This window comes from Xyrauchen texanus, chromosome 17, assembly GCF_025860055.1.
Source record: "Xyrauchen texanus isolate HMW12.3.18 chromosome 17, RBS_HiC_50CHRs, whole genome shotgun sequence".
Taxonomy (NCBI): Eukaryota; Metazoa; Chordata; class Actinopteri; order Cypriniformes; family Catostomidae; genus Xyrauchen; species Xyrauchen texanus.
The window spans coordinates 1,605,553-1,619,580 of NC_068292.1; positions in this window are offsets into that span (position 1 = coordinate 1,605,553).

Here is a 14,028-nt window from a genome sequence, read left to right on the forward strand (position 1 = left end):
CACCTTTCAAAGTTTATTTGGAATAATACAATGCCTCGGATCAAAATTTCCAAACTAATGAAGCCAAAGGACAAAGGTGGAATCGCCTTGCCAAATCATCATTTATATTATTGGGCAGCCCAGATAAAAAAATATGATTAGTTGGTGCAGTGAGAGGACCAATTCTGTCTGGTATAATATGGAAGCAGCAACTTAATCTCCACTACCAATTAGATTTCTACAATTTGTTAAGAATTATACAAAGCTAAAAATATATTTCGGAACATTATACCATATCAAACACTCTTCGAGCCTGGATAGATATTAAATCATATTTTAAAATACCCGCCTCTCTTTCCTTGTCTTCTCCACTATCTTTCAACCCTGATTTCCCCTTAATATTACAGAATATTGGGCTTTCGACATGGCTGAAACTGGGAATCTCTCAAATTTCTTGTCAATATTCAGAGGGAACTCTAAAGTCTTTCCAACAGATTGTGGAGCAATATAAACTACCAAAGTTTAATTTTTACAAATATCTTCAGTTGCGACATTTTTTTTTAACTAAAGATAGACAAAGCAGAGTTAAGAATGGACATAACAGAGATTGAAAACATTTTACTAAATCCAATCTGTCTAAAGGGATCGATATCAAGGACATATGATATCTTGTCTAGCAATTGCACCTCTGCCTTGCAGGGACTGAAGGATGTCTGGGAGAAGGACATTGGTCAAACCATTGAAGAGAATGACTGGACTGTTGTATATGATAACGTGTACCCTAAATGTACCTCCCTTGGGATCCATGAGCTTAATTTCAAATTCTTCAATAGAATATATCTTACGCCGATGTGTATTAAGAGGATATTTACCAATGCTACAGGCCTGTGCTTCAAGTGTAATAAAGATAAAGGCACATTCATGCATTGGTTTTGGTACTGTGACAAAATGTTGTCATACTGGAAGAAAGTACATAGTGTAATGGAAGACCTTCTTGGACTACACTTCGATATGACCCCAGCTTTGTATTTATTGAATCTTAATGTGAACAGTCTGTTTAAAAAAGATGCAATACAACTATTTGTTGTCCTGATATAGTTAGCTAAAAAATGCATTTTGTTACTTTGGAGTGCATCACAGGCTCCATCCTTTAAAATGTGGACATCACAAATCGCTACATGGTTACCGCTTGAAAAGCTCACCTACAATAAACATAAAAAATCTGACAGATTCTGGCTCACATGGTCTCCCCTTTGGGAATATATAAAGGAACTCCCTTAACAGGCATACCGGACCACTTCTAATTTCTGCTAATTTTCTTTGACTTCCTATCTAAAGGATGCTCTAAGTCAATGAGACCTTGTTTATCTGTGGTTGTTATTATTTTAATTTCTTTCACTTATTCCTGTCTTTTATGTTTTGTAAACCTGTAATATGAATAGAACTTTATGTTGTGATACTGTAAATGTTCATTTTCTACTGTGGGCAAACAATAAAAAAATATTTTTTTTAGCTTTTTGTTTTCTCAGGGTACACGGTTACTTTTCAAAACTTGATCCAACACTGAATATTCAATCTGCCTAATTTACACTTAGAAAGCTCCTGATGTTGCTATAACAATGCAATACTGTTACGCTTGAGTAATGAGGCAGACGAGGAGATGCGGATCCAAACGCAGTTGAACTTTATTAAATGAACCAAACAGGAAAACACAAAGGAACAACCCACGATGGGGAAATGAAACATAAACTGAATAAGTTGACCAAGGTAGACACGAACAGGGAACTCGGGAAGGAAAGATACACCAGGTTAACATCAAACAACGATCGACGAAGACTGAACAAAGACACGGGGTATAAATACACAAACATGGGAAAAGGGGCCAATGAAAGAACAGAACTCAAACAAGATAACAAGGTGATTAACAGAAACCAAAGGCAAATTAACAAGGGCAGGTGCAAACAATGAACAGTGAACACAAGACTATGGAGGTACAAGCGTGACAAAAGTGAAAACTAAGGAATACCAAAAGTGACAAAATCACAAACAAAGGGCAACAGTGAGACAAGACAGGGTAACCGTTACATAGCCCCCCCCCTTAAGGATCGGATACCAGACGATCCTTGACATCAAACAACAAAAGACAAAAATCCACAAGAACAACATGAGGGCACCAGGGGCAAACAGACAGTACAAGTGGGCACATGGGCAGACAGGCAGACCCGGGAGGTGCCAGGGGCAGATAGGAAGTCCGGGGGGGAAATAAGACAGTCCACGAGGGCACGAATGAAGGTGAGACAGTCCACGGGGGCACAAGTGGAGATGAGGGTTAGGGGGCCAGGGAGGTATCGACCGGGCAGGGACAGGTTTTGATGGTCTGGGAGCTGGCCACCGGGCAAGGACAGGTTTGGGGAACCTGGGAGGAGGCCACTGGACGGGGACTGGGTCAGGAGGCCAGGAGGGAGGACTCAGGACGGGAACAGGGTCAGGAGGCCTGGGTGGAGGCCACAGGACAGGGACTGGATCAGGGGGCCTGGGAAGAGGCCACGGGACTGGGGCTGGGTCAGAAGGTCTGGGGAGAAGCCACAGGACAGGGACTGGGTCAGGGGGCCTGGGAAGAGGCCACAGGACGGGAACAGGGTCAGAAGCCCTGGGAGGAGGCCACAAGACAGGGACCGGGTCAGGAGGCCTGGGAGGAGGCCACAGGATAGAGGCCGGCTTTGGTGGCCTTGGAGGTGGTCGTGGGCCAAGGGCCGGTTCAGGGGACCTGGGAGATGACCACAGGACAGAGGCCGGTTTTGGTGGCCTAGGAGATGGAGTGGCCACAGGGGAGGCCGGCGGAGCCGCGTGAGGTGATGGCTCAGAAGGCGGAGCTGAGGAGGAGACCAGGAAGACTCTGGAGTCTCTGGGGGCAGAGATGTAGGAGGCTCTGAGGGTGGAGCCGTCGAAGGCTTGAGTGGCTTGAGAGGCGGTGCCGGAGGAGGCTCGGGAGGTGGAGCCATAGGAGGCTCGGGAGGCTCTGAAGGCGGAGCCGTCGAAGGCTTGAGTGGCTCGAGCGGCGGAGCCGTAGGAGGCTCGGGAGGCTCGGAGTGCGGTGCCGTCGAAGGCTTGAGTGGCTCGAGAGGCGGAGCCGTGGGAGGCTCGGGAGGCTCTGAGGGCGGAGCCGTCGAAGGCTTGAGTGGATCGAGAGGCGGAGCCGGAGGAGTCTCGGGAGGCGGAGTCATAGGAGGCTCGGGAGGCTCTGAAGGCGGAGCCGTAGGAGACTCGGGGGGCGGAGCCCTGGAAGGCTCGAGAGGCGGAGCCCTGGAAGGCTTGAGAGGTTCGAGAGGCGGAGCCCTGGCAGGCTCGAGAGGCTTGAGGGGCGGAGCCCTGGCAGGCTCGAGAGGCTTGAGGGGCGGAGCCCTGGCAGGCTCAAGAGGCCTGAGGGGCGGAGCCCTGGAAGGCTTGAGAGGCGGAGCTCTGGGAAGCTCAGGAGGCGGAGCTCTGGAAAGCTTGGGAGGATTGAGAGACGGAGCCCTGGAAGACTCGAGAGACTTGAGGGGCGGAGCCCTGGAAGACTCGAGAGACTTGAGAGGCGGAGCCCTGGAAGGCTCGAGAGACTTGAGAGGCGGAGCCCTGGTAGGCTCGAGAGGGTTGAGAGGCGGAGCTCTGGAAGGCTCGAGAGGTTTGAGAGGCAGAGCTCTGGGAAGCTCGGAGGGCGGAGCTCTGGAAAGCTTGGGAGGCTTGAGAGGCGGAGCCCTGGAAGGCTCGAGGGGCTTGAGGGGCGGAGCCCTGGTAGGCTCGAGGGGCTTGAGAGGCGGAGCCCTAGAAGGCCCGAGAGGCTTGAGAGGCGGAGCTCTGGAAAGCTCGGAAAACTCGGACGGCGGAGCTCTGGAAAGCTCGGGAAACTCGGAAGGCGGAGCTCGGGAAAGCTCGGGAAACTCGGAAGGCGGAGCTCGGGAAAGCTCGGGAAACTCGGATGGCGGAGCTCTGGAAAGCTCGGGAAACTCGGATGGCGGAGCTCTGGAAAGCTCGGGAAACTCGGATGGCGGAGCTCTGGAAAGCTCGGGAAACTCGGATGGCGGAGCTCTGGAAAGCTCGGGAAACTCGGAGGGCGGAGCTTCGGAAAGCTCGTTAAACTCGGATGGCGGAGCTCTGGAAAGCTCGGGAAACTCGGAAGGCGGAGCTCTGGAAAGCTCGGGAGGAGGAGCCCTGGAAGACTCGAGAGGTGCTGGCTCTTGGACGATCGAGGCTTCTGGTGCTGGCTCTTGGACGGTCATGGCTACTGGCACTGGCTCTTGGACGGTCTTGGCTACTGGCTCTGGCTCTTGGACGGTCATGGCTACTGGCACTGGCTCGTGGATGGTCATGGCTACTGGCACTGGCTCGTGGACGGTCATGGCTTTAGGCACTGGCTCTTGGACGGTCACGGCTACTGGCTCTGGCTCTTGGACGGTCATGGCTATTGGCACTGGCTCTTGGACGGTCATGGCTACTGGCACTGACTCTTGGACGGTCATGGCTTTAGGCACTGGCTCTTGGACGGTCACGGCTACAGGCACTGGCTCTTGGACGGTCACGGCTACAGGCGCTGGCTCTGGGACGGTCGAGGCTACAGGCGCTGGCTCTGGGACGGTCGAGGCTACAGGCGCTGGCTCTGGGACGGTCGAGGCTACAGGCGCTGGCTCTGGGACGGTCGAGGCTACAGGCGCTGGCTCTGGGACGGTCGAGGCTACAGGCGCTGGCTCTGGGACGGTCGAGGCTACAGGCGCTGGCTCTGGGACGGTCGAGGCTACAGGCACTGGCTCAGGGACGGTCGAGGCTAGCGGCACTGGCTCACTGACGTCTGAGGCTAACGGCACTGGCTCACTGACGTCTGAGGCTAACGGCACTTGTTCACTGACGTCTGAGGCTACTGGCTCTGGCTGGGTTACCGTGGTATGTGCCGGCTTAGGTTCGCCGGGCGCTGAGGGCAGAGTCAAGGGGGGTTTAGGGCATGGGGCTGCGGCAGGCGGAGGCTGGAGCGCAGAGACCACTCCCTTTCTCCTCTTCCTCTGGGCTGATGCGACTGGGGAGGCTGGGATGCTGTTCCTGGTCAGCGTGGGTTCAGGCTCGCTGGCCGTGGTTGACGAGGACTCAGGCTTGCTGATGGTAGAGGCCGTAGGCGCTGGTTCGCTCACTGTGACATACGTGGGCGCTGGCTCGCTCACTGTGACATACGTGGCCGCTGGCTCGCTCACTGTGACATGCGTGGCTGCTGGCTCGCTCACTGTGACATGCGTGGCTGCTGGCTCGCTCACTGTGACATGCGTGGCCGCTGGCTCGCTCACTGTGACATGCGTGGCCGCTGGCTCGCTCACTGTGACATGCGTGGCCACTGGCTCGCTCACTGTGACATGCGTGGCTGCTGGCTCGCTCACTGTGACATGCGTGGGCCCTGGCTTGCAGACCGGGGCAGGCGTGGGTTCTGGCTCGCAGACCGGGGCAGGCGTGGGCTCTGGTTTGCAGACCGGGGCAGGCGTGGGTTCTGGCTCGCAGACCGGGGCAGGCATGGGCTCCTCCTCTACGACGCCCACGGTGAGCTGTGAGCCGCAAACTAGTAGGGTCGCCTCCAGGAAGTCGCAGAGCGTCCAGCCTTGCGTTGCCTGTGGCAACCGCTCCCTCAGCGCCGCGTTCAGATTGCCCCTAAAGAAGGCCACCAAGGCTGAGTCCGGGAAGTCTGAGACACTCGCCAGGTTCAGGAAGTCGTGGATGTGGTCTTCAATAGGGCGGTCCTCTTGCTTTAAGCAGAGCAGATGGTAGTTCGCACGTTGAACTGCTGGATCCATGGGTGGTCGATCGTTCTGTTACGCTTGAGTAATGAGGCAGACGAGGAGATGCGGATCCAAACGCAGTTGAACTTTATTAAATGAACCAAACAGGAAAACACAAAGGAACAACCCACGATGGGGAAATGAAACATAAACTGAATAAGTTGACCAAGGTAGACACAAACAGGGAACTCGGGAAGGAAAGATACACCAGGTTAACATCAAACAACGATCGACGAAGACTGAACAAATATAAATACACAAACATGGGAAAAGGGGCCAATGAAAGAACAGAACTCAAACAAGATAACAAGGTGATTAACAGAAACCAAAGGCAAATTAACAAGGGCAGGTGCAAACAATGAACAGTGAACACAAGACTATGGAGGTACAAGCATGACAAAAGTGAAAACTAAGGAATACCAAAAGTGACAAAATCACAAACAAAGGGCAACAGTGAGACAAGACAGGGTAACCGTTACAAATACCAGCAGTGATGACAGTCGACTCGTCAGCGAGATGTCGCGTTCTTCGCTTTCAAATTCTATACATCACTTAAAGTGTGATTGCGTCTCTCAAGTCCAGCTAGAATGCCTGGACTGAGACATACCCTAAAGGCCACACCCACCAAGAACAAATAAATCAATCCGATTGGCTCAGGGGCGTAGCAAGCTTTTCAAAAGTGCGGGGGATGGATGTGGTTTGTTTATTAACAATAAAAACGATGACTACAATGACAGAAGGGTACAAAAGGTATAACATACAAGATATAAAAAGTTTCCCATTTAAGTGATGCAAGTTGTTGTTTTTACACCCCCCAATCCATCCCTTTCTCTTGTGGAATTAAAATATTGTGATAATACCGTATACCGTGATAAAAGCTCAATCAATTAACCGCAGCATGAAAATGTGATACCGGCACATGCCTAAAACACACACATGGCCTCTCTTCCTTCATAGACCACTTTCACAAACGGTAACATTCATTTCACCTGTGAATTTTCCTGTGCTCTCTCTGAAACTGATGCCTCCAGCAACTTCCTCTCCTAAACAAGGGTGCAGTGGTAAAGGAATAGGGTCAAACAGTTACAGCTGTGGCACTAGCAAACCTCAGTGAATATTGAAAAGTAATATCATGAAATAAATGCAAACAATATCTAATGGTAATAGGCTACTGTTGTTTAATGTCAACATTTTGTAACTTTCACTTACAAGATTTCTCTTGAAAAAGGTGTCAATCTTCTCCTGCCTCTTTCTTTTCTGCATCTTAATGATTCTGCGTGACAAAAAGACTGGTAAGCTTGATAGTGACATGGGTCTGACAGGACAGTGACTGAGACTGCTAAATTTTGCTTACTTGCGCCCTGAAAAAACGCCCACACAAAGCTTTTTCTCTGGTGGTATAAATAATGTAACAATTTACTGTTTTTAAACATAAAATAATATACACTTTTCTTTCATAGTTCTTCAAAAGGTATGCAAACAATGTCATCATTTCTCACTTTTTTTCTCCTCAACAGGTACAATCAAACACAACAGGTAAGTATCCACAAAAGTATTCAGCTAATCAACAAACAATGCTCAAAATTTCAAAATCAATTACACTGGCAATAAACCCATAAATACACTGCTTATACACTGCTTAACTATGGCAATTTGTCCCTCCTCCTCGTCAGGTCCCTGCCTTCATCACAGTTACTTTATACATTGCATGCCACATACATAACCAAATTTAGCTAGCTGCTGAACAATATCCCAATAAGCATTAAGCAATAAGGCGTTTGTGCAAAACTGCGGCAAAACTGCAGAAAAAGTGTGGGTGTTGAACCCTCTCATCGGGAAAAGTGTGGGTGTTAAAACACCCACATCCCCCACGGGTGCGAAGCCCCTGGATTGGCTGATGAATTTGACAATCTGACATTAGATGCTTATACATTTGCACTGTTGAGGGATTCTGCAGAAATTCTGAAGGCCTGACATGGTGGAGCTCAAACTCACGTGCTGCTTCAGCTAAGGAGCATGGCTTCGGGCATGCAATTTGTGAAAATGTTGTCACACTTTGCTTGTAAGCATCGAGGAATACATTCTGATTGAATAAATTTTTAGATGAATTAGGAGTGGAGAGCAATTGAAAAAAATACATGCAAAACAGGCAAAAAAGTGATTGAGAATGAAAGGATTGGTTTAGGCATGTTACGCCAGCAGAGACGGCTTTGCTGGCCCTGAGAAGCCCTGCTGTTGTGAAATTAAACCACTATTAAAACATTTCAATACAGCCAGACTAACTTAGGCAATAACACTCAATTAAGCTTAACAACAAGCAAGCTAGTTTGGTGTTGGCATAAAATAGTGCTGTGATGCCGTCGTCAATGAAAAACGAGTGAACTCCGGTAGACTAGTACCTTTGTCAAGCAAATTAAACTTATAAAAATGCATTACATGGTTAATAGTCAATCATATTTGGATATCAGAAATGTTAGCTGATCTGTCACCCGTCATAAGAAAATGTGCAAATATTTGATTCGTCCAATGTTTACATGCTGATTAGCACAAGCTAGGGATGTGCACGAGTAGTCGAATATTTTAATATTCTTTTCAAAAAAGTAAAAAAAAAGCTCACGCAGCGACAGATTCTAACCTGCGTTCGACAGCTAGATTGGTTTGCGGTGGTAGACCTGAAGGACGCGTACTTCCACGTCTCCATCTTGCCTCGATACCGACCCTTCCTACGGTTCGCGTACAACGGCCAGGCATACCGGTACAAGGTCCTCCCCTTCAGCCTGTACCCTCGCGTCTACACCAAGGTCACAAAGGCAGCCCTTGCCCCGTTACGGGAAGTGGGCATCCGCATAGTCAATCAGACGACTGGCTCATTCTAGCTCACTCTCGAGAGTTATTATGCACGCACAGGGACCAGGTGCTCAGGCACCTCAGCCTTCTAGGGCTTCAGGTCAACTGGGAGAAGAGCAAGCTCGCCCCGGTTCAGAGCATCTCTTTTCTCAGCATGGAGTTAGACTCAGTCTCAATGACAGCACGCCTCATGAACGAGCGCGTGCAGTCAGTACTCAGGTGCCTCGATCTCTTCAAGCCCGGCACAGTGGTTCCAGTAATTCCAGAAGCTCCTAAGGCATATTACATCCTCAGCCGCGGTCACGCCGCTCAGGCTGATGCATATGAGACCGCTTCAGCACTGGCTTCAGACTCTAATCCCTAGATGCCATGTGGCAATCACCCCCTCCTGCTGTCAGACTTTCAACCCTTGGACAGACCTCTATTTTCTGCGGACTGGAATCCCCCTACAGCAGGTGTCCAGACGTGTCTCAACAGGGTTGGGGCGCTGTGTGCAAAGGGCATACTGCCGCTGGCTCCTGGACAGGGCACCAGCTGCGTTGGCACATCAACTGCCTAGAGTTGCTGGCTGTATTCCTTGTCCTGCAAAGGTTTCTCCCACTGGTTTGGGGAAAGCACATCTTGATCCATTCAGACAGCACTGTGACAGTAGTGTACATAAATCGCCAAGGCGGCATGCGCTCTCATCATATGTCACAACTCACCTGCCATCTCCGAAAGGTCGCTGCACGCCACTCATATCCCTGGCAACCGCAACACGATGGCGGACACGCTGTCACAACAGGTTTTGCGCAGCGGAGAGTGGATGCTCTACTCCCAGGTGGTCCAGCTGATTTAGGGCTGATTCGGCATGGCACAGGTAGATCTCTTTGCTTCCTAGGACAACACTCACTGCCCGCTCTGGTACTCCCTGACAGAAGCCCCTCTCGGGACAGACGCGTTGGCACACATCTGGCCCTGGGAGCACCTTGGTGGCTTCTTATTGGCCCACCCGGACTAGGTCTCAGGGACAGCACACTCTGGCATCCGTGCCCAGACCTCTGGAATCTGAGTGACCTACAACTTGCAGTCGTAGATACAGTGACACCTTGAAGGTGCATGTAGCCGCAGCCCACCACGACAGCAAGTCCTTGGGTTAGCACGACTTGATTATCAGGGAACAGGGTTGGGAACCACTGTTAAGATAAATCGACAGCATTTGCGGCATAATGTTGATTACAACTAAATTGAATTGACTCATTTCTCCTTTTCTTAAAAAAAAAAAAAAAAGATCCAAACTCAAGTTTACAGTGAGGTACTTGCAAAGGAAGTGGATGTGGCAATTGTTTTGAGGGTATGAACATAGAAACGTGAAACTTATAAGTTTTAAAAGCCCTTGGCTCAGCAGTTAAGGCTCTGGGTTACTGACCAGAAAGTCAGGTATTCAAGCCCCAGCACTGCCAAGATGCCACTGTTGGGTCCTTGAGCAAGGCCCTTGACTCTATCTGCTCCAGGGGCACCGTATCATGGCTGACCCTGCTCTTTGACACCAGCTTAGCTGGGATATGCAAGAAAAAAGAATTTCACTGCATATAGTATGTATAATGTGTGACAAAATAAAGGCTTCTTCTTCTAAACACGTACTGCCTTTGGTCAATGCCATTATGTGATAGAAAACTTAGCTACATCTGTGCAATCATTTGTATAGAGAAACTTTCTGACAACATGTAATTTGTTTTGGTTTTTAATTAGTCTACAAAAGAAACCAAATCTACTCTTAAGTGCCTATTCACTCTGTTGTATGATATGCTGCTATAATCGTGTAATCTGCAGCCGAAAGCCATAATCTGCCTAAAGTGAGATATGCCTCTAATCACCATTATTTTATCTGTATTCTGCCATTGAGTACTTTCTGGCACTCTTTAATATATCCATCTTTGCAGTAGTATCAGTGCCATCATAAAATAGAATAATAGACTGTGTAACCAGTGCATATGGGCCAAGAATAGCATGTTAGCATTATCTTAACATCACAATATATTAGTTTAATTCTTCATCAAATCAATCAAATCACTTTATTGTCACACTACCATGTACACAAGTGCAACAGTAGGTGAAATTCTTGTGTGCAGTTCCGAGCAACATAGCAGTCATGACAGTGACGAGACATATACCAATTACAATAAACAACATACTTACACAACACGATAATTATATACAATGTACAGTAAACAATACACACAATATACAATACACAATATACAATACAATAAGTAAGGAGTATATGAAATATATATATGTATATGAAGTAGTATATTGTGGAGAATATGTTGACAGTCCAGTGTGAGATTATAGATTAATTAAGTGCCGTGCTAATTATTGATCCTGATAGATCAAGTGTTCAACAGTCTGACTGCTTGGGGGAAAAAGCTGTCATGTAGTCGGCTGGTGCGGGTCCTGATGCTGCGATACCACCTGCCTGATGGTAGCAGTGAGAACAGACCATGACTCGGGTGGCTGGAGTCTCTGATGATCCTCCGAGCTTTTTTCACACACCGCCTGGTATATATGTCCTGGAGGGAGGGAAGCTCACCTCCGATGATGTTCCTGGCAGTTCGCACCACCCTTTGCAGGGCTTTGCAGTTGTGCGCGGTGCTATTGCCGTACCAGGCAGTGATGCAGCCAGTCAGGATGCTCTCTACAGTGCTGGTGTAGAACCGTGTGAGGATGTGGTGGTTCATTCCAAACTTCCTCAGCCATCTCAGGAAGAAGAGGCGCTGGTGAGCCTTCTTCACAACGGCCTCAGTGTGGACGGACCATGTGAGTTCCTCAGTAATGTGGACACCGAGGAACTTGAAGCTGATGACTCTCTCCACCGGTGCTCCATTGATGGTGATGGGGCTGTGTTCTCCGTCTTTCTTCCTGAAGTCCACCACAAGCTCCTTGGTTTTACTGACATTGAGGGAGAGGTTGTGCTCTTGACACCAGCGTGTCAGAGTGTGCACCTCCTCTCTGTAGGCTCTTTCATCATTGTCAGTGATCAGACCTACCACCGTCGTATCGTCAGCAAACTCGGTGATGGCATTGGAGCTATGTGTCGCCACACAGTCATGTGTGTACAGGGAATACAGGAGTGGGCTGAGAACACAGCCCTGCGGGGCTCCAGTGTTGAGGGTCAGTGATGAGGAGGTGTTGCTGCCCATTCTAACCACCTGACGTCTGCCTGACAGGAAATCCAGGATCCAGCTGCACAGCGAGCTGTTTAAGCCCAGAGCCCGGAGTTTCTCATCAAGCTTGGAGGGCACTATGGTGTTGAATGCTGAGCTGTAGTCTACAAACAGCATTCTCACATATGTGTTCCTTTTTTCCAAATGGGAGAGAGCAGTGTGTATTGTAGATGCAATGGCATCATCAGTGGAGCGGTTGTTGCGGTAGGCAAACTGCAATGGGTCCAAAGAGGGGGGCAGAACAGAGCAGATGTGATCTCTGATTAACCTCTAGAAGCATTTGCTGATGATGGGGGTCAGAGCAACAGGACGCCAGTTATTTAAGCAAGTGATTATAGCTTGCTTCGGAACAGGCACAATGGTTGATGTTTTGAAGCATGTGGGGACTACAGACAGGGAGAGGGACAGATTGAAAATGTCCGTAAAAACACCAGCTAGTTGATTCGCGCACGCTCTGATGACGCGGCCCGGAATGCCGTCTGGACCCGCGGCTTTACGGATGTTAAGACCCGCATTTCTTTTCGCATTTCGTTTTGAAGTTATTGTGCAACACGTGTGGACCTGATTATTTGACATATAAATCACAATAATGGTGACAATCATAAATAACATTTAAGCACTGTATAAGATGAGCTCTGAATAATCACAAAATGACAAATAATTGCAATTTACAACAAATACAATAACAGCAGTGTAAGTAAAATTGCATAAATTGGATATATAGAATATAATTAAATGTCATGTTAAATAGCCCAAAACATCAAGTAGTCTACTTACGAAAATGTTGATTCAATTTGAAATAAATAAATAAAAATAAACTATAGGGTAATGCAGCCAAAGCCAATTTATAAGAAACCGAAATGTTAATTTATTAATTGGGTCTTAAGTTTAAGCTATTGCAGTTAGTTCACCTCACCTCCTTTTTCTCCGCCTCTTGTGTCATCGGGTTCGAACTTCAAAACGTTAAAAATTCTTAGTTGTCGATGTCGACTCGTCAGTGTCTGTGTGTGGGCCGTGTGGTGTGACACAGCAGCCAATGCACTCACTGACTGCATGCACATGCAGCATACCGGTCCGGATCTGGAAAGATAAATGATTAGTTCAAGTCTCGACTCTCGAGTCTTCGGGTTTGGGTTCGGCCGGGTCCGAGTCTTTCGTTCTTCCTGTCAGTCCCATAGAGACTATGCTGTCAGTACCGGAAAGAGAAATGATTAGTTCGTCTCTTCGGTTCGAGTCGTTCGTTCAAGTCAGACTCACAAACCCATAGCACAGCACTATGCAGAGACAGAAATGATTAGTTCATCTTTCGAGTCTGAGTCCTTCGTTCTTTTGTCACGTGACAGCCCTATTAAATACTTAACCTAGTTCATAATTCACATCATTCTTACAAACATGTTGTAGTTAGTTTTTTATTTGATTTTTACTTTTACAGTTACATGTTACGTTTCTGGTCTCAAATTGTATCTTTTTTCATATGTATTTGTGAATTTCTGTCATGAAGATTCTTTTCTATAACATTGAATGTAGTAATGTAGAATGTAGTATTCATGCATTTTTCCATTCACTATGTTTTTTAGTCCATAAAAAATCACCTAAAAAGTCTACGAGTTGTTTTGTGAAAAGTCACAGTATATAACTTAAATATGCAGTTATTTAATAAACCTATGAAACCTACACCTTTGTAACATAGCTTATTACAACACTGTACACACTATATTGACTGGATGTTTATTGTTTGTTTATTTTTTGCCAACAATGCTTTAAAAAAATTGGATAACTATCCAAAAGGAATTAAATAAAAATAAATAAAAAATAAATAAGAATGAAAAGGACACTATAAAGCCACAGAGCATAACCATATAACTTAAATCACAATATGCAAAATGCATAGTGCTATGGGTTTGTGAGTCTGACTTGAAGAACGAACGACTCGAAACCGAAGAGACGAACTAATCATTTCTCTTTCCGGTACTGACAGCATAGTCTCTATGGGACTGACAGGAAGAACGAAAGACTCGCACCCGGCCGAAACCGAACCAGACGAACTAATCATTTCTCTTTCCGGTACTGACAGCAGCATAGTCTCTATGGGACTGACAGGAAGAACGAAAGACTCGGACCCGGCCGAACCCGAAGACTCGCGAAAGATGAACTAATCGTTTATGACTTCATGTACCTTATGCGATGTTGCGCGCATGCGCGGT